This window comes from Anser cygnoides, chromosome 33 (genome assembly GCF_040182565.1).
Source record: "Anser cygnoides isolate HZ-2024a breed goose chromosome 33, Taihu_goose_T2T_genome, whole genome shotgun sequence".
NCBI classification, from domain to species: domain Eukaryota; kingdom Metazoa; phylum Chordata; class Aves; order Anseriformes; family Anatidae; genus Anser; species Anser cygnoides.
In genome coordinates, this window is record NC_089905.1 from 2,162,713 (window position 1) to 2,189,899 (window position 27,187).

General features: G+C 41.8%; 3 long non-coding RNA genes across 3 annotated transcripts; 2 read left to right on the top strand and 1 right to left on the bottom strand.

Annotated features, from left to right (window-relative positions):
- The first annotated feature begins 2,150 nt into the window (after positions 1-2,150).
- LOC136788116 (uncharacterized) lies at positions 2,151-4,941 on the top strand. The gene is made up of 2 exons (XR_010827109.1): positions 2,151-2,457; positions 4,280-4,941. It is a non-coding gene; the product is annotated as an uncharacterized lncRNA (long non-coding RNA).
- A 7,820-nt stretch (positions 4,942-12,761) lies between these two features.
- On the top strand, positions 12,762-26,165 carry LOC106049223 (uncharacterized). Its single transcript, XR_010827125.1, has 5 exons — positions 12,762-12,920; positions 14,198-15,660; positions 20,601-20,685; positions 25,189-25,232; positions 25,944-26,165. It is a non-coding gene; the product is annotated as an uncharacterized lncRNA (long non-coding RNA).
- On the bottom strand, positions 21,867-23,702 carry LOC125180261 (uncharacterized). Its single transcript, XR_010827113.1, has 2 exons — positions 23,312-23,702; positions 21,867-22,787 (listed from the first exon to the last, which is right to left on the bottom strand). It is a non-coding gene; the product is annotated as an uncharacterized lncRNA (long non-coding RNA).
- Positions 26,166-27,187: the final 1,022 nt, after the last annotated feature.

Below are 27,187 nucleotides of genomic sequence, written 5' to 3' on the forward strand. Positions count from 1 at the left end.
AGTAAGAGGCGTGAGACATTTAAAGCTGTGTTGCTACCCCATCCCCAAGGTGTTTTTGTGCAGGCAGCATTATAACTTCTAGAAATTGCACAGCAACCCTGCTTTCCTTTCTTCCTACAAGGAAGACTGGGAGGTGTAAATGAGCTTCCAGTTTGGTCAAGTGGGTGCTCTGCAGGTAAAGTAGCCTAGAAACAATAATTTCCGTTTTTTTGGATACTTTCTCCTTTTTAAAGAAGGGTATGATCAGAAATTGATTCAGATGTCACCAAGAAATCCATAAGAAGCTGAAATTGGCAAAGAACATGAAACACAATTTTTTTTACATAAAACATCATCAGTCTCTAATAACAGAGCTTAGCAGGGCTATTCTCCATCATGAACTACGAATTCTGGGTCTGGCTTTTCAGATAACTTTGTGTGTACTTTTCATTGTCTCTTGTGAAAGAATGGGGAAAATAATCCTGACAATTAAGATTGGTAATGTGAAGTTTCCACACAGCAAGGAATGTCAGAACATTTCAAAAATATTCATTATCAGTTTATACATGCAAAGAGTTTTATCATTATAATATTAATAGTATGTTAGCTGAGAAACACCTCAGGGCTGAGTAATAGCACCTTTCGAATATGCATTTTTTGATTGAAGTGCCTAAGTTGTTCTCACAAACAGGATGTTGTTTCAAGCCTTGATAACTCACAGCATTTTGCATTTTCATTAAACGTTGCAGTTCTGTTTGCATTCAAAAGCAATCATTTCAACATAGGTTAGGAAGGCAGCTTCTGCTAAGCCTGTGCAAGTTGAACATATGACTCTTAACTCTGAGAATCCAACTGAATTCCTGGGAAATTAGTGAGGCCCCACAAAATTCAGAAATACCAAACAGGAACATGGCTGTCCTATATCAGAAAGTTTCTGAGGGCCTATTAGGTATTTCAGCCTGTTGATATAGAGGTTTTCCTTGACCCCAGTTACAGACAGATGTTCCCTCTTTAGGTAAATTTCTGAACACATTAAGCCTCCAGAATGAATCTCTCTTGACTTTCAGTCATCTCTTAAATCTTTATGGACATAGTGATGCCTGTCGATGCACTGATCTGCCAAAGTGAGCATTCCTGTGTTGTCTCCTGCTCTCCAATGAATTCAGCCCCAGCAGAGGAAGAAAAATGGAGACAAACCTGGCGATTTATACACCAAATAGGTAGATCAAAGTTTTTAGAAGTGACTTTCAGTGATTTTTGGTACCCAGCCTGAGGCCGTTTTAAGGAACCTCTTTCAAGGCATCTTAAATGAGCAAGGCATGAGATAGTCCTTCATGCAGACACCAAGTTTATCTGCAGAGGTTTGAGAACTTTTGGGTAAATTGACAGCTAATATCATAGATGCCAACTGTTGCATCACCCTGCCCTAAATCCTGGCTGTTCATCTGAACCATTCCTGACAAATGTTTGTCTCATCCACTGCTAAAAGTCTCCAATGACAGAGATTCCACAACCTCTCTTACCCATTCCTGCATGTCAGTAACCACATGATAAAATTATTTCCCTGTGTTTAAGTCTCCTTTGACACACTTTTAGCTCATGACTATTATTCTTGTCCTCAGCATGTGTACACCACAGCTAAATCCTTTCACTTTGGCATCTACCTTTTATCTGCAGAAATTCTTACCTTATCTCCCTTCAGTCATCTCTTTTGTAAGCAGACATAATTTGGAGATTATGCTTTTTAACATTCTGATCTCACTTGGTGACTGGTGCCAGATGCTCACCAACTGGTCAGTACCTAGAGCAGGAGAGGGGATCCCCAAGCAGGATGTAATCCTCTGTCAACAAAGCTGTGACAACTCTTTGACATAGGAGAGGAACCAAATAACCAGATTTGTTTCATTGCTGACAAAAAGGGGGGGTGTGCAGTCTGTAAAATTCTGTTCTCCACTCCTCTGAGGCACTTACAGGGTTAACACCATGGTACCTCCATCTAAATGCTAGGGTGGATTTAGGGGACTGAATTACAAATCCCATACCTAGAAGCAACTGGGCATATCTTCATATCATGTTGAGTATTTGCAGTACATCAGTTACCATCTGCAAACCACTGCTCGCATGGTTACTGTTTAGATCGAAGCTGGAAAAACTGGAGTGAGATGCATTCCCACGCTAACACAGACGGAAGTGGTAGAATCACATCAGCAATGAATTTAGACCATGAAGATATAATACAAGGGAACCCCACAGCATGTAACAGTATGTACTGTCAAGAATTGAATAATGTTGGTAAACAATCTTAAAATAATTATAGTAATTATAAGTGTTACACATGCGGGAAAAATTGTTTGGGAAGTAATTAGGACCTCATGCACAAAGGTTGTCTCATCTTCCTGGAAGTTGAAGAAAGTATATAAAACTCACAGGATTCAGGGCTTCTCTGGCCATTTCTCTTGACTACCTCCTGGACAGCTGGTAAGTCCCATTCACCTCAATCTAATTATGTTGAGCAAGATGTTGCTTTAACGTGAGCTGGGATTTAATAGCAAAGCACTCTGCATTTTCTAAAATTATAAGTGGGATTCTTTATAAAAGAGTCTGCTAGAAATTACTTAGTTGTATCTTGGACTGTGTTCAGCTGTAAAAATGCATATACGGGGATTGTAATCCTTATTAAAAATGAAATGTAATGTTCTTATTATCAGATAACTGTATATATCTATACGTTATCCAATATGAATGGCATTTTAACCTAAATTCAGTTACAATTTAGGTAATATTGTCCAGGTTTTGGCTAGGAAAATTTTCCTCCTTTTTCATTAAAAAATGTAAAAGATCGGAACTATTCAAACCAGTGTTGAATAACAATTATGTTTGCATCCAAAGCATGGATAGAACCAAGAGTTCATTTCACTAAAAAATGATGCCTGCTGGTTTTCTCCATCAGTTATCCTCGCAGCTCTGTTCATAGCCAGAGCCTCTCTCCTTGGGCTAAGACACCTTCATCGTAGTGCTAGGAAGGAGAAGGATCTCTGCAAGGACAATTGTTTTCATGCTGAATGATTTCAGGGTTTTTCTGATGAGAGTATCTGACTCTGGGCATTGAAAGACAAGAAATACTAGACAACATAAGTAAGGGGATTCCCCAAACTTTTTGTCCTAATCAGTGACAGAAACAGACATTTCACATGAGTTACTTAAACACCTATCTCTGAATGAGCTTGATCACACTCTGGAAGTGCCTGTTTCTCTCCAGAACAGAAATGAAGTGACTACTTTATAGGTAGTCTTCTATATCATGCAGTTTTTAACTTTGACAGATAAATCCCACAATGTGTTTATATAGTTTCCTGTGAATGGCCTAAAAGAAGGATTCAGGGTCTAGGCAATAAAGTAGGCACCAAAAATCTCCAAGAAGTTCTTGGCTCTACCACCAAGGCTCTCTGCAAACCGCCTGGAAGTACCTGGAGGTGAGATATTCCTAAGAGCTTGGGGCACCGAAGCTGGGTCCTTCCACCTCCCGCACAGCAGTCCCAGCTCGCAGGACTAGGATGATGGCCTTTCCTCCCAGCCCTGCCCTGTGTAGGCTCCTCAGCGTGCGTGAGCCTCTCAGAACAGAGCCTCTCTGTAGCTTTGTGCCGATAACAGCACCCAGCGCAACCTCAGCAGAGGCGCAGGAATCCTATTACAAGTGATTATCCAAACGAGGGCTGGGCGTGCTCTATCACAGACACCAAAATGATCCCAGACAAGGACATTTATCCATTCTCCAGCACAGGGATATCAAGTACCCATTCCCCTATGACCAGTGGCTTCAGGGCACCAGCAGTGGTTCTGCTGAAGCCCCCAGCCACGGCTGCGGTACCTCTCCAATTGTCCTTGGTGGCTGCCCAGTGAGCATGTGTGCCTGGGAGAGGGAAAAGAGGTGCTGAGCCCTTTGGAATGGCCTGTGGGCAAGGGCTGGAGGGAACTAACTGGCGTGGAGAATGGTTAGAGCCAGGCTTAGGTGTCCTTTTGGCAGGATGAGAAGGAGTCAGGGTGATGGGGATATGACAAGCAAAGCAAGGGGACAGGAAATGGGACGGGGAGCCTGGACTGACATGGGAGCATCATCTCCTGAAATTAGAATCTCATATCTCCTCTGTGACAGCATCTACATTACCTACACAGCCCCTATAACCAAAATACCTGTGCTGGGCCCTTATCTGCTTGCACTGTTTGTGTCTGTGGGGGAGGGGCAGGGCGTGGGGTGCCAATGTTTCCCAAAACACTGCTGTGCTCTCACTGTGTGCTGCAGGTTTGCCACCATTTCTCCCAGATGTCCTTCGGTGGGGGGTGGCACGCAGGATGCTGCTCCTATCCATGCGACGTGCAGTGCCCACAGCCACTTGCTACCAGCTGCAATGACCCTTGTGTTGTATCCTGCGCTGCCTCCAGAGTCATTATATTCCCCCCTCCCGTCGTCGTGACGTTCCCGGGGCCGATCCTCAGCACCTGCCCACAGGAGACAGTGGTGGGAAGTTCTGCCGTCTCGCAGGGATGTGCACCAGCACCGCTGACGTCTCTGGGGGCAGAAGTCCTGCACTTCGAGCCGTCAGCAGGGAGATTCATCCCCAGATACCTGCCTCAGTGTGCCCCAAGGTGCTCCTATGTGTTTTCTTCCCACTGGATTCATCCTTGCAATAGGCCCAGCTACAGACGGTACCGAACACCTGATAGTGAGAGGGAAGAACACATTCCAGAAAAGGAGAAATCAGAAACAGAAAATACAAATGCAGCAAATGAAGAAAAAGAGACCTCAGAAGCATAGCACAGCAGCACCAACCCCAACGAGCATGTCCAAGGGCCTTGTGGATTCCTAATGCCTCTCTCAAGAAGATTTACCTGTTTTCTTTAAATTATGCTTTACATTAAGTTCGTGGTTTTTTTCCTCAAGTACATTCTCAGGCCAACAGGCAATTTGGCCAAAAAATGCCCCCAATTCTAATTTGCATTATCATGAAACATACATTATTTCATTCTCAGAAACATTTTACTCTTTTTGCATTGTTTTGCCAGAAAAATGCAGGGAGCAGTTGTTTCAAGATCAACACAAACGTAGTCAGTTAAGACATTATAAACCTTTTCCCTGCTAAAGCTAGTTAGACTGGTCTTTGCACTTAAGAGAATTAGTCACTTCACTTTTTCCTTTGATAAATGCGTGTACACATATATTATATAAACACATGCCGTTTGTTTCTGCCTTTCAACCTCACTGCAGGAAAGCAGTCTAGTGGGAAACAAATCCTGTATTTATATTTTACTTCTATTTAACAACAACAAAAAATTGTTAAATAAAAGTAAATTTTTGTTGCAACCAACAAAAAACCACAATTATTTGGTGATATGTGTCACTGGCATCTAAGAGAAGCTTGAGTGCAGCATGAGAGTGACAGAATCTGCATCTCAAACTGTGTCACTCCATCTGTTATTTATTCCAGAAGCCTTGTCCTGTCCTTTCCCTTCACATTAAAGTTATTCTGCATTATTATTGTTTTCTCATTTTCTCTCTCTTCGTGTCCTGATTTTCACACACATACTGGTGAAATTTAGATGGCAAACATCAAAACCAAGTCTGCCAGTCCTGCTCACCCATGAAGTGAGAAAATAATCAACTCCCTCTGCAGTCCCCAGCTCTGTGCACAAAACACTTTCACTCGACCCTCATCCTGTGTCTTGTGGTTTTGAGACTTCATGGCTTAACCTGCCAGCTGAAAGCAGTAAGAAGATGAAGAGGGATGATACTGAAAATTTTCTATATTTATTTAGGTTCAGGAAAAAAATAATCAGCTCTCCCCAATTCTATGCTTATTTTCTATTTATGATTTCTACACATTTTAAGCGCAAGCATTGCCCATTAGGTCCCAGGAACATGTGGATACAGTTTGACATCTCTGCCCATCCTCACAAGCTACCAGCTCGTTTTAACCCAAGGGAGAGAAAATTCTCAGGCAAACTCGTTTCTAACCCAAGCATAAAGTTGTTTAACCCCAGTGAAATGTGAAAGCTGGCTAAATGCTAATTCCCCATTGCTGGGCCAGTGAGCCGTGAGCAGATGCTGTGAACACCAGGGCGTGCACCTTGCTCTGCAAGCAGCCTGTGCAGTCCCGTCCAGACACAGTTGTTTTTCCAGAGACTTCAAAGGCAAACGGAATTGCAGGAAACTTTACGGCAAGGTGAAAACATGCGAAGCAGCCTGGATCCCTGCCAGTCTCCTGGCTTAACCTGCCCTGTCTCCCTGGGAAGCTGCCAGGCTCTGGGAAGACAGCGTCTGTCTGTCTGTCTGATGCTGCCTCTGGAATTTCATCCTCACTGTGGTCTGCTCACATGGATGTCCACCTAGGAGATGAGCAGCCTATGCATACCCCCTACCCCTCTGTAAATCTGCATTTCCTAAAACGAGCCCCCCACATATATAAGGTAGTTCCCTTGCCTAGAAGACCAGCCCTGCTCACTGCAGACATGCCTATCTGCACCCTTCTAATCAAGAAGAGCTTAAAAATTCACCTCATCGCTTTTATTCATCATTCCTCTGATTTTCTGCATGCCAAGGGAATCCTAAAAGGGCAGAAATTGGAGCGATTTGAAGTTTTCTGTTTATAAGACGGGAACTCTTGCAAATTTACTTGTCTTGCAGATGTTACCATGTGCCCTACTTTATTGATCCGATATGGATCAATTACTGTATCTCAGAAGATGAGCTTGTGAACTGTGTCTCGGTGTCACGCCCTAGATAAGACAGGAGGCAGTACAGAGATATTAAGCTTATGTTGTTTGCATGGCTCACGCAAAAAGTGTTGTGAAAAACTTGGTAATGAGGTTGTCAGTGGGGTGGAGCTCTCAGGAACCTCCAGTCCCAAAGACCCTGTCCTGACTCATTACCTCCACCCCATCCAGTCCAGCGGTTCAAGGAGTTTAAGGATAATCCAGTTGCACAACAGGGCTCGGGAACCCATTTTCACCTGCTGAGCATGACTCAAATTATTATTATTTTTTTTAGAGTACAAAGCCTGAAAACAGCTAACTTTGTTTATTCTTGAGAATGAAGCAGCTTGCACAAGATATTCTGTACTCCGAGATCCTTGCTGAGGATTCTTAGAGAAGAGCCACAGGCCATTCATCCCAGGGAATTCGAGCTTGACCCCTTCTGGAGAAATTTGTGTATAGCATCCACCCCCATGCACCATAATGCTCTGCTGCCTGGAATACAGATGTGTCATTTGGGACCATTCTGCATGAATTGACGCACGTCATGTTCACAGAACCCTCAATGTTCTGTACTTATCATGCCTTGAGACATTTAGGTAAACAGTCTAACAAAAAACTTCTGATAATACTGCATCTTTCTGCCAATTTGACCTTCACTCTTGGTCTTTCCTCCTTTAACTGCCTCTAACCACCTCCTGCAAACACATTTCAATTCTTTCTTTGGCAATGCCAGTTTTAGTGCCTTCCATTCATTTTGCCTTGCATGTAGGAACCCAGCTGTTCCTCTGCCTTCCCCTGCCCTTTCCGTCATTAAGAAGGACACCGCCTTTCATTTTCACTTTAACATCCCACATTGTCTTCTCCCTGTTTCTTGCAAGCCTTAATTCTCTTTACACCTGCATGGCACAGACAATTATCATCTTATGAGATAACTGAAGCCTGAAAGCCACCTAACCTGTCTAAGGGCACTGTATATATAAGGGTGGATCTAGCATTTAGACACACCTAATTATTATTAGCCTTATTACTGATAACCTGTCATTATAATTTCAATACTGCACATTAGCCAAACTTATGACAGAGCCAGACAGGCCAAGGCATGGGACAGACAAGAGAAGGGGCAGAATGCATCTTGCACACAGAGAAGGTGCTGGTGGGAAGGCACTTTTACTGTTTAAATCCCTTTTCAAGTTGTGACTTGAACTACAAGGAGAGCACTGAATCACAGCCTGGCTGAGGTGGGAAGGGACCTCTGGGTCCATCTGGTCCAACCGCTGCTCAAGCAGGGCCACCCAGAGCAAGGTGCTCAGGACCATGTGCAGAAGCTTTTGAAGATCCCCAAGGAGGAGACTCCACAGCTTCTCTGGGCACTGGCCTTTATGGCAGCTTTTTATTCATGTTTTAGCCTTATTAACTTGAGTTGGAAGGGCAAATGCAATGCAGATTCTTACTGCAGAAGAGAACTTGGCACTGTAATTCAGATGTTTCCTCTGGAAGGTATAGCTCTAATATGTCTTTTTATTTATTTGGTGACAAGAGCCTCCTCTGTCTCTAAATTTAATGTGTTTAACAGCACTCTGTGACATCAGAAGTGCTCTTTCAGAGCAATAGGCTTGAAGGAACCAAAAGTCAGCTGCCAGATTTTCTTTCTGAGATTAGAATGTTTAATTAGCTAATGAACTAGAATGAAGATTTAATTAATAGCTTTAGAATTAATAGATTTTTAAATTGGATGCTAGCACCACACCTCTGTGAGCCATAGGAAAATGCAGGGATAAGGATTCCCTCTGACAGTATCAGTGCATAACATGAACACCAAGAAAAATATTTAAAAAGAAATACTAAAAATGGATTATTGACAAGGGCCGAAGTCCTGAGGCTCTACACTCCAAAAGCTGGACCCCCTATCATCAGAACAGGTCTATATACAACTCTACCATACTTGTATTCTAAGAAGACTCAGCTAACCTCTGGCACTTTTCATGGTCTTCACCAAGAGACAAAATTGCTGTTCTGGGCTGTATTTGTCTGAACAGGCAGTGACACTACATCCTTCCTCCTCCACAAACCTCTGGGTTCTTACTGAGGTCCCTCACCCCTTTGCTGCAGCCCTGGTACAGAGAAGACACGAATCTCTTCTTCCTCAGAGCCCAGGTCTTATGGGGTGGGACGGGGTGGGGCTACATTGTGGAGAAGCCTCATCCATTCCACTCTGCCAACTCTTCCCGTGTGTGGGGATTCAGATGGCCCAACATCCTCCCAAAAAGCACAGCCTCATCACTGCCCAAATGAGGTGGCTTTGACCTGAGGAACGTGTCTGGGTGATAGGTATGCCGTGTGCGGCTCAAGAGGTGCACGTTGTCTAGCTTTGATATGAAGCTAAATTATATATGGACATGCAAGCTGCAGTTACACCTTGGGCTGCAATTTAGCATGCCCTCAGGTTTTATCGAGGAGAGCAGTATTCACCTATTAAAGAAATTCAGTTCTGTTTTGTTTTTAAGATGAAAGATGCTCAGTGATATTACAGTAGTGTAATTATTGCAGAGCACCAAGCATCTCATTTAGTGGTGGGAAAGAATTCGTCAGCTTCAGAATTATTTATGTGTATAACTATTTAATCACCGCGTTTTGTTGTACTGTAGCTAGAAAACCTTTCTGTAAGAGAGGAAATCCACATAATAAGAAAGCTGTATTTTGTCATTAAGTACTTAAAGATGAGACTCAGTATCCAGGGTGTAAGTGGGACATGAGCAGGCTGGAGTTGCTGACTAAGAATTCCCCTTGGAAGCAGGGTGAATTATGCTGAAAGGGATTAAGTGACAAATGTGGAAAAGGCAAAAAATAGAAGAAAGACATTTTAATGTCAACAAAAAATGGAACACAGTGGTGACTGAATAAAGGATCTCCATGTAGGTGGAGTTTCTGAACTTCCAGTGGTCTCAAAGACTGACACTGCAAATAGACAGCAGAAATTTTATGTTCACTTAGAAACATAGAATTATTTAGAAAAGATTTGGAAAAGACCTTTAAGAACACCAAGTCCAACTGTCTACCTGACCTACCAACTCCCATCACTGAAGCATGTCCTTCAGTGCCACTTAAGTGTTTATGGAAAGGTCTCCAGGCTCCACTGAGTGTGTCTGCGGCCTACAAGAGAAGCTTAAATACATATTTTTGGATACCTAATTGTAGAGATATCCATCTGGAAGTAAGTCTCAACCCAATGTCCTCCTTTCTCCTATGGAAACCACAGTTTCACAACCGAGTCCAGCTTTCAGACACAATGATTTGTGTTGCTCTACTGAAAGACTGACAGGACAAGCAACCAGGGCTTTTAGGTTAGTAGAAATTGTTCCTAGAGAAGACGGTTATAAACATAACATAAAACCTGAAAAAAGGAAGGCAGATATGGATCTGATTTTAAGAAGTAATAAAGTTCCTTTGTTTTGGAGTGCTGGTGGAAGCATCAGTTTGTTTTCTGGAAAAATATGAATTCTATCATCAATCTAGACTTTTTTTCTTTTATTTTTCTGTTGTCTTGTGCTGTCCTTGGCCCAGAGTCACAAAGTTTCCCATACTTACAGCACAGTTTGGTTAAGTCACCTCGAACAGTTGCAAACACAGGAAGAGGAGCTGGCTGCCAGCACAAAAAAGTCTTTTCAATTTGTTTTCTTTTTCCAATAGAGGTGAACAGAGGAAATCAAGTAAGTGTTAAGCACAATTTACAATGAACGTAAAGGTACAAAACTGAGATACTGCTACAGTCTAAGCAATATAATAGCACTGAATATATAGATAATGAAAGATCAGGCAGTGGTGATCCAGTCCTTTGGTTCCCAAATCCATCTTCAGCTTTGCAATTAGGCAGTGAAAAAGCACTCAGTAATATTAACCCTCCAGTTTGAGTTTGTTTTGGAAATAGGTTTCCAGGTGACAGCTCTTAAACCACACTGGAAACCTGTACCAAAATGTGGATATCAGGGTCCAAAGCAGAGCTGTAGACTAAAATCTGCACCCTTCCACCATGATTCTCATCCTTTGGCTTTTTTGTTTTCCTGCATAATGGTGTTTGCTGTTTTCTTGCAACCACTATATTCCACATCTGCCTGGAATTGCTATGATATGATAAAATCTGCAGAAAAAATAAAGGCTAAGGATAATGTTTTGTTACAATCTGCAATAATAACATAGGCAATTTCCTTTCAGACAAATGAACCTTCAGACCAATTTAGAAAATTATAGCATGGCACAGGTGAGAGCAATAGCAATTATGCCGGCTTTGTCTTTAAGATTTAATCTTAGTATGTAAAGCAGCTGTGTAAGCATCAGAGAGCAATATGGGGATTTCTAAAACCAGAAAGTCAGTAATGCACAACAACATCATCATCTTCATCTTCCCAGAAAAAGATGAGAAATCTTTTAGGTAGTTCTTGAGCACTACCTTACATTGTAGTGACTTTAAATCTAAAGCTGTGAACCCTATGTCTGGGGTTCCTCAGCTAGACCCAGATTTACGTTTTTTGCCTAGTTTGCAGCTTCTGTATGTGAAGCAAGAAATTCTTTAGAGTAAAATACAAGATCCCTGATGTTTTTTCTTTATATTTCAAGAAGCATTTAGCTTTCACCTGTTGAGGGAAGATGCCCATTTCTTTACTTTTAAAATAATTCTTTGGTGGAAGATAACTAACTTTCAGGTGATGTGAAAAAGCATGTTGGAATATTGCCAATTACCCTTGCATTCTATTTATTTATTTATTTATTTTCAAGTGTATCAATAAAATGTGAAGGTTGACTGCAGTTTGGGCTTGAAAGATCTTACTCTTATGGTTTTCTACCTTATATAAACCATCAATTCACTTTTTTTAAAGCTGCCAGGGAAAAGCCTCAGATACCACCACATGGACTGTCAAGCCAGTGTGGTGTTCTGCAGGTAGCATTGTAGGTAGTTAAGAAGCTGTAAGATCAGCAAGTTGTGCATGCATTAGAAAAAACTCAAAATGTTTGAGTCTTTATATACTTTTCTAAAATATTTAGTTTAGTAACTCCTTTAATTGCTTCAGCTGTCAGTCACTGTAATTGTTAGTTACTTCTCATTCCCACAAATTATATGACTCATTATTCTATGCAGCTTGCTGTCATATCTCTATTGGCTGCTTACATTCCTCTGGTTATTACACTGATTTGATGGTCGTGAAACACAAATAAAGTCATCTGTTATGTTTTTTTTTTTTTTTTTTGTTTTTTTTTTTTGTCAGTTTCAGTTTTAATAATTTGCCACAAGAAGATAGCTAGGAGGTTTATGATGTAAATGTGATTAGGTGAATCACAGCATCATTTGACAGGCCTTGTGAATTTATTCTGCTTGAGGTTATGGACCTGTACTTCACATAATGTTTTCTCTGAGACCTCTAATCCCACACATTACATGTATTCTCTCTTCATACCGGCATTCGACATGAATGTTGGAGAAGGAAAAATCAATCTCTTAATAGCTATTTGTATTTTTTTATGTTTATTTTGAAAGCATCTTAGAAAAGGATGAATTCTTGAGAACGTGAACTGATGATAGATTGTAAAAAGCTTGGCCTAGTGCATCTCTTCAGTTAAATTTCTAATTGAATTTTGTGCTCACATGCAGGAGAGCATCTTTTCAAAGGACGGTACCAAGTTATAAACTCTAGTCCCAAAGCCCCTGGACTAGTGTACACAGTGGCTGTGGACATTAATGGCTAATTAATAAAAAAATATTTAATGTGAAAACATTTCCTTTCTTTAAAAAGGAAAATTCCACTAGGCCAATTGTTTTTATTATATGAGATGTCAAATGATAGATTGGAATCCTGCTTTCTTTATTCTTCTGAGCTATCTTCACAATCACAAGTGTTTAAAAGAAATCCACTCATTTTACCATGAGATTTTTCAGCAAAAAGACAAGAGGGGAGGGGGAAGGAGGGGAACGCACGTACCATGATGTGTGGGACTGGAAATTATCTACTAATCACAGGCTGTTATCAAAGCAGTTGCAACAAAGCATGGTATCACTGGGGAAAACATTCCGTTTCACAAGATGTAGAGCATGATTACATAAAGGTGTCTCCCAATTTCTCTTCTCTATGACAGTGTATAAAAGTGCTCATAACTCAGGTGTCTCTAGCTGCCTCTGCTGACTTATTCCTCTTGGTGACTGGGTAAGTCCAATATAACTGTATCTGTTTGTAATTATAGACATGGTTTTATAGGTAGTATTATTATGAGGTTATTTGTCCTATCCCATTTTAGGGTAGGAACTTATTCTCTAATAACATCTTACTTTGAAATTGTCATGTACAAATAGGGTGGATATAGGCATCACCATGAGTGTGTGGAAAAATGAATGGCAGTTTCAAAAATGTGCATGATAGCAGCTCCTAGGAATTGAGCAGTTATACCCATTTAGAAGAAATGAAAGATGCTCTTACTTCCTCTGTTGCTCTTTCCGAGTTCACATACAGAAAATGAAACCAAAAAAGTTGTAGGAGAATGATGTAAAACCTTTAGTGAGAGGCAAGGTTTTCATATGTCGTATGAGAACAGGATACTGGGACAGGTATTAAGCAGAATATTGTTGTTTCCAAGAACTTGGCAATAGAATTAAATAGAGGATTCCCAACTCTCATGGGACCTGACTGATATTGCTACTTTGAAACTGAGCAAACTCATCCCACATAAGCAACTATTTTTTTCTTCATTAACATTTCCTTTGCTACTTTGTATTGCAATAATTTTCTAAAATTATTTCTGCATCTAGACTACCAGGGTCTGTAGTTTTGACCCTTCACGTGCTTTGGCTGTTAAGAAAAACTTTGTTATGTTTTTCAAACAACGAATGGAACCAAATGTCTGCTTCCAGGTCTTGCTTTCTGGAAGGGATTTGCTTTGTAGTGTTGGCAAGCCCATTGAGAAATTTATTATTTATTTATTTTTTTGCCAGTGCTTTAGTAATGACCAGAAGAAAAATCTGAAATAGAAATAAATTCTGTCATTAACAAGAGCTTGGTGCACTTGAGTTCGTATTCCAGCTCCTCCACTGGTGTCCTATTTCTCTCTGTCCTGTAGTACAAATACAGTGTGACTTTGTGTCTCATGGAACTTATTCTAACAACAGTACCATGTGCAAGAGAGAGTGGTATTTGTTATGATGGTGGAAGGCATGGTGAAAAAAAGAGCCACATATAGATTTTGAATTAAGAAAAAGTAAACAAAAGGGTAAGATTTAAAGTGGAATGGTGTGTGCCTTAGAAATGGTGATTTTTTTTTTTTTTTAATTATTAGTTTTTAATCACTAAATCTTAAGTTCAATGTAGACTACTTGGAGGTGTATATTTGCACCTGTTAAGATGACTGCCATTCAATACATCTACACAAACCAAATTACTCTAATACTGTTTGTTCATTCACTCCTCTGGCCTTAACTCTACTGGGCCAGTTCTCTCTACCTTTCAGGTTGACTTGCCTTCTGGAATGATGTCTACCTATGGACAGATGCTTAGCTCCCGCTGCGCTTCACCGTGTGAAGTGACGTGCCCGCAACCATATGTCAACTGTTATAATGAACCATGCATCAGTTCATGTGGCGATTCAAGAGCAATTGTGTACGCACCACCTGTTGTTGTGACTTTCCCAGGACCCATTATCAGCTCATGTCCTCAGGAAAGCTTTGTGGGAACTGCCATGCCTGAAATTGAGGGTCAGATGGGCTCCGGAGGAATGGGAATGGGCTCCGGAGGCGGAGGAATGGGAATGGGCTCTGGAGGTGGAGGAATGGGCTCCGGAGGTGGAGGAATGGGAATGGGCTCTGGAGGTGGAGGAATGGGCTCTGGCGGCTCCTGTGGTGGAGGCAGCTCCTATGGGATGGGCTCCCATGGCTCCTATGGCTCTGGGGGCTCTTATGGTGGCATGGGAGGTAGCTCGTATGGTGGGGAGGGCTCTTGTGGTGGTGGAATCTCTCGTTTGGGAAGCTTTTACCGAAACTCGTTTTTTTCAGGATATGGTAGAAATTATTTTCCCTTTTCTAGAGGGTACTATAGGTATCGCTATGGAAACTGTGGGCCATTTTAAGTCTTTAAGAAAAAGTCATGACTGAAGAAATGATAAGATACAAACTAATGATTGATATATAGGCCTGGAAATTAGACATGCCAAGCAGCCTCTGCTCCAGCTGGTGTCAGTAGGAGTTGGGGTTACTTGGGATCTCTCTGTGCTATGTTTTATCTAAGGCTTACAATCCCAATGTTGCGTCACTTTGTCATTTGCTCATGTTATGTTTTGATCTTTTGATCTTTCTGAAACTGAAGAAAGTAAAACAAATAATGGGACTTAACTGTGAAAGTTTCCAACTGAAAGAAGAATATCTTGTGAGCCCTGTGCTACTCTGACTGATGGTAGTCCTTGTTGAAATGGAAATTACATTCTTTGTCTCTGTGTTGCCTCATTCTACAAGAATGTATTCCACTTCTTGTTTGTATTAAAACCCTGTTGCATCATAGCACGGTCTTCTGGCATTCATTTTGCTGCAGTTTCTTCATTACAAACCAGTGTGAAAGAAGTTAACCTTGTGCATTGATTCTGATGCCTCAAAGACCATCATCAGGGAAGAATTAATTACTTTCTATGGACGATATCACTTGTCAGGAATTCATTAGAGTAACTTTCCCCTTTCTGATATATACATCAAAATATACATACTAATAAATAGAACAGAATCATAATTTAGATGGGAAGGTCCTCTGGAGATGGTCTAGTACAACTACTACTCAAAGCCAAGATAACTTTGAAGCGAGGTCAGCTACTCAGGATCATTACCAGCACCACCTTGAATATCCCTGATGAAATCGTTTAGACTTCCTGCAAGGGTCTGAATGACTGCATGTGTCCTGACTCCATCAGAAGGTAAGGTTGTGCTCTGATTTATCTAGTCTAAATGGTGAAATAGCTTATCCAATTATGTGTTAGCTAAGTCCTGGGTATTGCAGGCAGGGCCAAAATGAATGGGAAGAAGTTAGTCATATGCAACAGAGAATCAGACTGAAGTTCTTGCACCCTGTATCATGCCTTGAAGTAAGCTAAGAAACTCACCTTGATGGCTATATCAATCTTTTGGAGCTGTTTTGATTGTGCTGCTGTTCACAACAAGAAAGAGCTCATGCATAGGCTGAGCAAGGGCTGCTGTGCCAAGCACAACATTCACTTCCTTCCTCTGATTGTCTTAATCATTGTGGTTTGTTAATTTAATTGGAGCATTTATTCAGGAAATGATCTGATCTTTTAGGAACATCACTGTGAGATCCCTCAGGCAACTGCTACATGGATGCCCTCATGCTCCCTCAGACTTAAGGATCATGAAGCATCTCATGAACACATGCTGACAGAACTGGCTAGGAAAAAGTTTCTCCCACCACAACTTCACATCTGAATTTTAAATAAATAAATAATTCATAATCTCTTACATAGACCTCCTAGAAGCCTTCTGATGAAAATGGAATTTCAATCCAAAGATTTAGGAGAAACATCCAGATAGCTATACTCATTTTGTGGTACTTATGCGTGCAGTGCTGTACTGTAGTGTTAACAGAATATTGCCAGAATTATGTCTCCCAGCATTAGCTTATGGAAAGTCTATCACACAAAATAATGATGTTCTGCTAGTCAGACCATAATCCATAGACTTAAGTAATAATACGTAATATGATAGTTAAGAAACTTTTGTTTGGATATAAATCCTTTGTCTTAGTGCAGAAGTGTTGTTCTCAGCTACAGACTGAGAGCACGCACAGAGGTGTACATGTGCATGCATGGGGGTCCCAAAGTACCAAAGGAGTTACTGAACTGCTGTGTCTGCAGTTTTAGCTCAGGAACAGCCAACCTTGCTCTAGTGTACTGCAGATAAGACAGAGGCAGCAATGCCACATCAATTTTTGCTCTTGTTACTTGGTGTTTCATTCCTCAACCTATTGAGTAAGAAGAGTATGAGGGGTGTAACTCTCCTTTGTAAATTGTGAGGCATAACCTCTTAAGTCACGTGTATGACAGTTTATATAGATGTTCATGGCTCAGCCTCAAGATCACAAGCTCTGATCTTCTTAGTAATATGCAGGTAAGAGTGCATGAAGCTCAGTGTAGGTACAGTCCCATTCATCTTCTGCAAACCACATTATCCAAAAATCTCAAATTCAAATGAGTACACATAAGTGACTCCTTCCAGGCTGTCACTAAAGAGTGTAGAAATACTTTTCTACATGAAAAGAACAGTGAGATTGGTGCTTTCATGCAGCCATGTATCAGGCTATTGAATTCCACTCCCCTTTGTGTATGTGGAGCTCCACCTGCTATTTTGACTCCTGCTGAGTTCAATTCCACTAAGCCTAGTTTATTAAGCACAGTAGAGGAAAAGAAAAACAGAAAGCCAGTGATATAATTCAACAAGACTTTTAATATGACATGAAATAAGTGCTACAGAACAGAAGAGTGCAGTTCATTAATGGTCTATTCCACAGTCCAAAGGCAGCCAGAAGGTCGGCATTGATAGTAACAGGCACTGCATTTTATAGGGTAAAGCTGAAATCCTGACAGCCAAGTCCCACTTTCAAATACCGAAACATTTCCACTGCACCAGAAAGGACATAGTACAAGGCCAATAACAATTTAAGGAGAGAAGGCATTATATGAAACTATTATTGACAGAAGGTGAGGCATGACACGGAAAAAAAAGAGGTGTGGGCCCAGTTGAGCAAGGGTGGCTCCTGCTGATGCAAAGGGTTTTTGCCATCTCAAAGCCAGGCCCAGCTGCAGACTCAGACCTCGTGTTCTCATCTCCGAAGTCGATGCGCGGTCTGCAGGTGTTCAGGCTGCCTTAGAAGGAGCTGCAGTTTCCAAGTCGGGATCCACGGCGGCTTCTGTAGGTCTGCCTGCTGTAACAGCTCCCTACACCCGAGGCGCCTCCAAGCCCAAAGGAGCCCTCATTTCCAAAGGAGCCTCCTCCCATCCCTGACAAGCCCCCACACCCAACAGAGCCTCCCATCCCTGAAAAGCCCCCAAACCCAGCAGAGCCTCCCATCCCCGACATGCCTCCAAACCCGACAGAACCCCGAGCTCCAATGTAGCTTCCCATCCCTGATATGCCTCCAGCTCCAAAGGAGACCCCCCTCCCAGACATGCCTCCAGAGCCAATGGCACCCCCCATCCCATTAGGTTCATCAGAGCCATATTGGGTCAAAGCAGCATAAGGCTGGGGAATCGAAGTTCCCACAATGCTCTCCTGGGAGCAGCTGGTGAGAGTTGGTCCTGGGAAGGTGAGGACGACTGGTGGGGCGTACACCACAGCTCTTGAGTCGCCACAGGATGCAACACAGGGCTCAAGGCTTCTGCTGCAGGCATAGGGCTGTGTGCACGCCACCTCACAGGCAGGCACGCACTCGGAGTTGATGCTGTTCATCATTTTTCTTGAGGAGTGGAGGTGAAGCTAGAAAAGATAATATGCAGTCAGGAAGCCATCACACTCGGGTGCAAACAGGTTTCCAGTGTAAATCAAGTACACCTTATCCTTCTGCTGCAGCTGCTCATCAAATCCTAGTTCAAGCCTTCCTTCGAATCTCCATTTCTCTGCAAAATTTTCTACCTGATTGACCCCTTTTTAAGGCTTCTCACTTCTTCTTTTGTGTACCATCCACATCTTTCATTCTTCAGAATCTCTCAGAAAATATTGCTTTTTGAGACTAAGTTATCTGATTCTTATATAATTACTTGCTTAGAAAAGTCCCAGTCATTCTCTTTTCAAAGTAAACCCACAGAAAGGTTTCCTTATAACTAAGAAAATCTATGGAAGAAAGGAACAGACTCTTCCCTACTCTGTTTTTTTTTCCTTTACCCTATCTTTTCTAAAGACTTTGCCTGTTCTACTCTTCTCTTTACTTCAGCTTTTCTAAAATTACTAGCGTTTTGCAAGATAAAAATATATATACATATAAATTTCAAGTAATCTACAGCTACAAAGACATGCATCGAAGTTAGACTTACCCTGTTGTCTGGGAGGAATAAGTCAGTGGAGCTCGAAGGATAGAAGACTTCTTAGCTCCATACCCTTTTATACACATTCTTAGACAATAGGAAGGACATGAAGTCATTCATTGTTCATCACATTCTTGTCACTTACAAAGAAAAAGTTATTCTTCTAATCCTTGTAATTGTTTTCCTTTCAATTCATAATTAGTGATCCATTTCCAGCCCTACTTTGAGTGACATCTATCCAACACCCAACAGTTTCCTTTTGTCCAAACTTCATGAAAAAAATCCCTTTGGCATGATTCTGGTTCCAGCTGAAGCAGGAGTTGATCTCTCTGTGTACTTCCTTTAATGGCTTTCAGGAAGGTAGCTTACTAATGTGTCAGTCCCACAATATATTTGCAAGCCTTAGGTTTAGGTATAATACCTCCCAAATTGAATCATCTCCCTTTGATGGGGGAGTCAGCAATCTTTGCATCCCCACCTGTATCTATTGACTGAATGGATGATCCAGCAACGTGGCAGAATCAGGCCCCTTGAATTATTCTTGAGCACTGGCCAGGACAAGGCCCTGAAAAAGTCTTTCAAAAAGCAGGTAAACAGGATTGAAGTGGCACATGATGACTCCAATGACTCCTTTAAACTCTGAGCCCTCTGAGTAATTTCACCCAAGTACGAATCAAAATTCACTTTGGGATGTAATGCACAGTGCATTGTGATGGGGATGGCTGTGAGGCCACTGCAAGAGCATGCCCGGATCAATAAATATTTTTGCTCCAAGGTGGACCTCAAGCTTTGAAATGAGGTAACTTTTAAATTATCTCATTTTGCTTAGCACTGGGATCAGGCTGTTCTTGAAAGTTGACTTGCAGGGTTGATCTTTCTGGGGACTCATTCTTGGTGAATAGTCAACAAAAACTAGTAAGCAGGATTCAGTAAGTTTCCACTATAAATCTAGTGTTGGCAGCAGTACAATATTGTGTAGGAATTTGGCTGTACAATTACAGCACAACAGAAAGCCCAACTTTATTATATGAGAATCATGTTGTGTAGATTTCTGGATGAATTACTAAATGGAAGCTATGTAAATAATTGCAGACATTAGAGGAGTCACCTAGCAAATGAAACTCATCATTTTATAATTGTTAAAGATTTTATGTGGTGCTTCACATTGTTATTGTCACCTGCAGAAAGGTACAAAAGCATGAACAGTTTAAGAATCTCCTACAAAGTTTCAGGGATGGCAAAAACCCTTTGTGTCAGTGGAAACCACCCCTGCTCCATACCTCTGAAAACGGGGCCCACACCTCTTTTTGGCTTGACTTAATTAATGACAGCTTCTGTTAATCACCTTATGATTATAGATCCCTATTTTCATTGTGCCAATGTTAAAAAAAAAATGTTGAAAGGCCTGAGACAGCTATTGCGGCTATTGTCAATAAAACTGTGACAGCAGAAGAATAACTGTTGGAAAATGACTTCTTCATAGTCAGTGAATGTTGTGCCCTCCCTGGAAGCAAGGATGGATCTGCTTCATGTTGTGTTGCCATCTCATTCTTCAGTGTGTCCTATTTATCCTTTGTACTACAATTCTCTCACTTCATCAAATTGTGTTCAGCTTTTCTTTCTCTCCAAGACTGTTTTGGTCCTATCTTTTCCACTAGCTCATTCTACTTCCTAGAGCTTTTTACATAGCCTGTGAGTGACAATTATATGTTTTTATGGTAATATGATAGTAATTGCCTAAGTAATAAAGGTGTTGTAAAAATGGATAATTGAATGACGCATTCAAAATTAAATATGCAGAGCTGTTTGGTATTGCATCTCCATAGGGCACAGAGGTTTCTGAAGCTGACGACTCAGTACTTTGTGCTGGTGTATGAACAACAGAAGTCTCTTCTCACAGACAACCATCAGGTAAATCGTTTTCCATCAGTGCAACTATTTAATTTCATGTCAAGTAAGGGATGAGATCTAAACATGCCACACGTACAAGCACTTTTCAGAACTGGTCGGACTGTTTAATCTTACTTCTCCCTTACTGACAGGGACAAGTGCAGAAAAAGAAAGTGTAAGGGATGAGGCAGTCAGCTAAGCCTGGAGATTCATGTTTCTTTACTTTTACACTCTGTGGGGTAGCACAGCTTTTCTCTTCTAAATAAGTCCGTTTGATCACTCATTTCACCACTGTATTCCATTTAAAATCAGTTTATGGGAATTACCACGATTCCTTGGGGATGTATGAGGTCCAGTTGATTTAAACACATTACTGAGTGCCTAAAGAATGCAAACCAATACAAAAAGACATTTTATTTGGATTTTTTTTTCCAGAATTTTCTGGGGATTTTGCATGATAACTAAAGAAAATCAACCACATAAGCTTTATTTCATTTCTGAGATTTGCCACCTAGAATTTGCAGTATAAATTTCAGAAAGAATTTAGGAATTTCCTTTCACTGTTGCTTTATCAGAGGGCTGCGTTTATGTGCCAACGTAATTGCTTTCAGATCTCAGGGGTGTGCAAGGGAGACTTCCATAAGCCATGAGTGACAGGAGACTAAGAAATAATGCCTTGTGTTGCTCTTTCCTGTAGTTATTGCTGGGAGTAGAAATGCAAAGAGATTGATGGGTGAACCTCCAAGACAAGTCTATTGAATGCTAAGGATATGTCTAAACCTGACCCTACTGCTTTTGACTGACATTACACAGAAAAAATAAGACTGCGATCAGGAAACAAGGAAAGATATAGATATATATATTTTATAATTCACGTTGAATTACAAAATCATTCATGTTTGGACAATAATGAAAGATGAACTGAAACACCAGGTCTGTTAGAAGAGGTATGCTGCTCACACATTCCTGGTCCCACTTTGAAAATCTAACTTTTATATCTTTGACAATGCTAAGGTGAAAAAGGCAATAAGAAAAAAAAATAGTAATTGAAAGATGTTCTGGTGAGAGACCCAAAAAAGTTTTTTTCCTCTTAAAGATTTGAGGTAAAAAGTTTTCAGCTGACAACCAGCTGTGTGGCAATGTGTTTCATAATCAAAGAGGCTTCTAGGTGAAAAGGTGAAAAAGAAAACTTCAGGCGAACATAGTGATGCAACATATTTTTAATGACAGGGAAATACAGCATGCATTTCATGAAAGCAGTCACACAGAGCACGAAGGACATTTCCCAGGCCTTTGGGCAGGGCTGCAGCTCCACATGTGCCAGCAAAGACAAGTGCTTGGTATCACTGGGCTGCAGTTTCCCTTGCGAGGTCAGCACGGGCCAGGGGTGCTGCAGCAGGAGACGTTGCCTCTTCAGAAGTTACCAGAGCTACAGCTTCCTCCGACAGACCTCCTGTAACCAGAGGAGCTGCCGACACCCTGACAGCTTCCCGTGCCAAAGGAGCGTCCTCCACCATAGGAACCCCCGCCGTAGGAGCTGCCTCCTCCATAGGAGCTTCCAATGCCTCCTCCATAGGAGCCTCCCATGCTTCCTCCGTAGCAGGTCCTGGAGCTGAAGGATCTTCCGCCTCTGAATGAACCCCCAGAGCCAAATGACCTACCACCTCCGTATGAGCCCCCCATTCCTAGGGAACTGCCTCCTCCGTATGAGCCCCCCATTCCTAGGGAACTGCCTCCTCCGTACAAGCCCCCCATCCCCAGGGAACTGCCTCCTCCGTATGAGCCCCCCATTCCAAATGAGCTGCTTCCGCCATAGGAACCCCCAACATTAAATGAGCCCCCTGATTCAGCAGAGCCCAGTGACCCCGAATACCCCCTCCCAATGGGTATTGGGAACGAGGTGCCCACGATGCTCTCCTGTGGGCAGGAGCTGAGGATGGGGCCCGGGAAGTGGATAACAACGGGTGGGGGGTACACCACGGCGCGGGAGTCCCCGCAGGAGGTGATGCAGGGCTGGCTGTAGGCGTCGGCGTAGGGCTGCGGGCAGGTCACCTCGCAGGGGGAAGAACATCCACTGCTCACGAGCTGTGATCCTGAATACATCTTTTGTGGTGCAGATAAACCTGCAGCAGGACGTAAAGCATAAGAACAGTGCTCAGAAGCCGGAGGGAAAAAAGCTTGCAGACCTGAGACCTTACATAAGCACAGAAAAAGAGTTAGAGAAGAGAGTTTAGAAAGATGCAGGCTCATCTCCATTACACATTTTTCTGAGCATGCATGAATGAACACCTGGTTCTTCCAAACTTACTTTCTGCTGCTCTAGAAATACTGATAATCATGGAGAGCAGAACCACACTCTATGTGTCTTTGGATGCAGATCATGCAGTAGATTTTATTAGATCATAATACACAGCTCTGGAGCTAACTGACAATATTGAATTGATCCTTATGCCTGGGAGAATCCAGTCTTATAAATAATTGTCTTTGTCTATAAAGACATACATCAAAATGACTATAAAAATTAGAGTACGACAAAAGGCAAATGACATTGCTTAGCATCCCATTATCTGCAGAAGACTGTCCTCAGTTAAATGAAGAAAATATTTTCCTAACACTTCATATAGAGAACGAAGCAGATCCGACTTACCAGCTCTGGAGAAGTGTAGAGGATGAATGGCTGTTGATGAGACTGAAGTGTTCAGAGAGCCTTTATATACCTTTTCAGACCACCAGTAGGATGTGAGCCACGCTTTGTGCAAGAGCTTCATACGTATTGCCAAACTATGTTTTGCTGTATGGATTATTTCATTAATTGTTCTAATTGTTCACTTAATTGACGTGATCACAACTTTATTCTCAGCTCCAAGTCACGTTACAAGCATTATACAAGCATATATATGTTTCATTTTTTCCTCTGACCACAACAAATTTGGCTTATATTGTCCCTGGCCCCAGCTGGAGTTGAAATGGGAACAAGTCTAGGTGCATGTAAGGATTATACGGAGCTAATAAACCGCCTTTATACATGATATTACATTTTTCTCTTTCAAAGTCTGGATTGGAAATGGTTGGGTGGTTAACAGAATGCTACCACTCACCAGTGGTTCTGAAACACAGGTAGAAGCAAAAGGCAGCACCCAGGGTCCTTCATGTAAATTAGTATTTCTCAACTGTAGGAAGATTGACGCTAACTGAGGAGTTAACGAAGAACTGCTGACTAGCAAAAACGTCAAATCAAGAGCTGCCCACTGATGCCTGACAGAACTCGTTCGCATTCTGATGCAAGGTTTTAACCATATAAGCTCCTCGTGCTCTATTTTCTGAAGGTGTTTGAAAACCCCAGAAACCTGTGACGGAAGCATTAAACGTAGCGTGACAAGTGGAACAGGCTGGAAACCCAACCAGTTAGTTTCAGAAAGGCTGTAGTCTGTGACTGAGAGTCAAAATCTACAATTATTTTGGATTATTTTGGCTTAGAAACAAAACACTTAAGTTGGACGTTTGATATTGCCGGCATGTATCCACGTGACACTTGTTTTAACCCCACCAGAAGGTTGATCATAAATAATGTTTTCCCTGTGTTTCTGGTTATTGGTAAAGGAAATTTTTACTGGAGAGATCTCCTCCCATTTATGGTGTTGTATCTCTGTCTACTAACACATGTGATTTTCAAGCACTATTCCAGGAATACCACACCAGTATTCCTGGAAAAATAAATAGATAAATAAAAAGAGCCTTTGCCAATCTTAAAATATTAACATTTCATTTTAGTTTAAATTGTCTTCAGACACACTCTACATGCATCCATTCTGTGTCCAAAAAGTCTTTATTTTTTCTCAGATGGTGCCTCCTGGACAACAGGACTGCATCTTTCTAGGCTACCATAGCTATCCTGAAGGGTGACAAATGGTGAAGGATGACAATAAAATTTTTCTATGTGTTCTCACACAATGTCTCCTTGTACTTAATTGGATAATACTGCCCATTTGATTAAGCATCTCAATAAGCAATTATTTGGGTGGATGTTAAACAGACAGGAGAAATAACCTGCCCCATCTGAGGAGCTGGAAAAATGAAATTTGCAGCTCTCCCAAGTCCGTGAAATTCTAAATTTAAACAGAATCTTCTGCAGAACAGAAAATGTTTCTCCAAAGAAGGCCAAACTGATATATTTCTCTTGCTTAAGAGAAAGACCGATGTCTTATCTTGCTAAGCAAACAGAGCTCAGTTCAGTGCAATTCAAATTCATTGCAATTCAAATGAGGTCAGAAGATGGCACTAGTCATAAAATGAATATAAAAACTATTTAAGGATTAAAGTAAGACAAAGGGTGTGTTGCACATATAGTATGATGTGGGGCTGATTTACTAACCATTATCAGTTATCAAAACAATTATTACAATTAGAAGTAGCTTATACAGCAAAAAAGTTTTGCTGGCTAACTATTATGCCCCATGTGCAGAAGCGTGTTGCATATCCCAGCAGCAGTCTGAAGGGGTATATAAAGCACTGCATTTCTTCCAGGTTCACCAACGACTTCACTTCATCTGATTTTCTCTGTGAACCTGGTAAGTACTCTTTCTGAAGTTCCTTTATAGTTACTGAGATGTTGCTATCACTGTTTAATGGGGGAATGACTTGTATGTCAGTACTCTGTGATGCTCAGCAATGTCAGATTTGTAAAATGTAAGGTCTTTTGTAGCTATTTAGCTGTAGCCATTGGTAGGAAAATGTCTTAAAATGTGTTCTTCCAAGCCACAAAGGGAAGGGGTCAATTAAACCCTTTTAATTTGATAAGAAGGTTACAACTTGCAGCTTGCCAGTTATTAGAATATATGTATATATAAACAGCAGCAAGAAATGCAGTTGACTTCTGCTTAAAAATACATAGACTGTCAAACCTGTTTCCAAAAGAACCCATTAGTTGACATCAAGCAGAAATTTGTCCTTAACAGAACTAGTGGTGGAATGCTAACCAGAGCAAACACTTGTTCAGAACAAAGGCAGGAGGAAGGTACTTTAGAAAGATATATTCTTTTGTGTAAGCTACAATGGACTGCAAGACAAGTTTTATTTGGCTCTTTATTATTTAGATTTAACCATACTGAATAATAATTTCAGACTAGATAAAAGCCAGATAACTCAACAAGAGTGATTCTTATACTATAAGAGAACAATTTATTATACCAGGAAACACATATTTTGGGTCATCATGGAGATTGTATAAAGGCATAGAGCTGTGTGTATATGTTATTCTAACTCCTTAACATGTGCTGCAGGTTTATCTGCACCACAAAAGATGTATTCAGGATCACAGCTCGTGAGCAGTGGATGTTCTTCCCCCTGCGAGGTGACCTGCCCGCAGCCCTACGCCGATGCCTACAGCCAGCCCTGCATCACCTCCTGCGGGGACTCCCGCGCCGTGGTGTACCCCCCACCCGTTGTTATCCACTTCCCGGGCCCCATCCTCAGCTCCTGCCCACAGGAGAGCATCGTGGGCACCTCGTTCCCAATACCCATTGGGAGGGGGTATTCGGGGTCACTGGGCTCTGCTGAATCAGGGGGCTCATTTAATGTTGGGGGTTCCTATGGCGGAAGCAGCTCATTTGGAATGGGGGGCTCATACGGAGGAGGCAGTTCCCTGGGGATGGGGGGCTTGTACGGAGGAGGCAGTTCCCTAGGAATGGGGGGCTCATACGGAGGAGGCAGTTCCCTAGGAATGGGGGGCTCATACGGAGGTGGTAGGTCATTTGGCTCTGGGGGTACATTCAGAAGCAGAAGATCCTTCAGCTCCAGGACCTGCTACGGAGGAGGCATGGGAGGCTCCTATGGAGGAGGCATTGGAAGCTCTTATGGAGGAGGCAGCTCCTACGGCGGGGGTTCCTATGGAGGAGGACGCTCCTTTGGCACGGGAAGCTGTCAGGGTGTCGGCAGCTCCTCTGGTTACAGGAGGTCTGTCGGAGGAAGCTGTAGCTCTGGTAACTTCTGAAGAGGCAACGTCTCCTGCTGCAGCACCCCTGGCCCATGCTGACCTCACATGGAAATGTTCTCTGTACTCTGTATGATTGTCTTCACCCAACGTGTCTGTACCTCCCTGACATTAAAATTATATTGCATTCAAACTCAGTCCTTTTTTTGTTTCTTTCAATCCTTATTTTCAAGTCATTTTGGAGGTAATTCAGCAGTATCCCTGAGAAATGTGAGTGTTCTGAAGGAGAATCAGTCCTCTTTATTATGCCATAATGCTGTGATTGATGGGTGGCAAGCTATATCTCACACCATATCCTTTAGCATTTGCGGTAATGTCACTTGTCATAGAATCAAAAAGTTAAATTAGCTGATGCCTTCCTAGAAATACGGTCTAGTGGCAGACATGTTCCTCTTGCAAACAGGAACCTCCAATATCAGTTTAAATTAATTGTAATGTAATAATTCTTCCATGTGAAGGGCTCTGTTTTTTAGATTAGAACACTGAATATTTGGATTTGTGTGCACATATGCCCTTGAGCTCTAGCTTGACTAA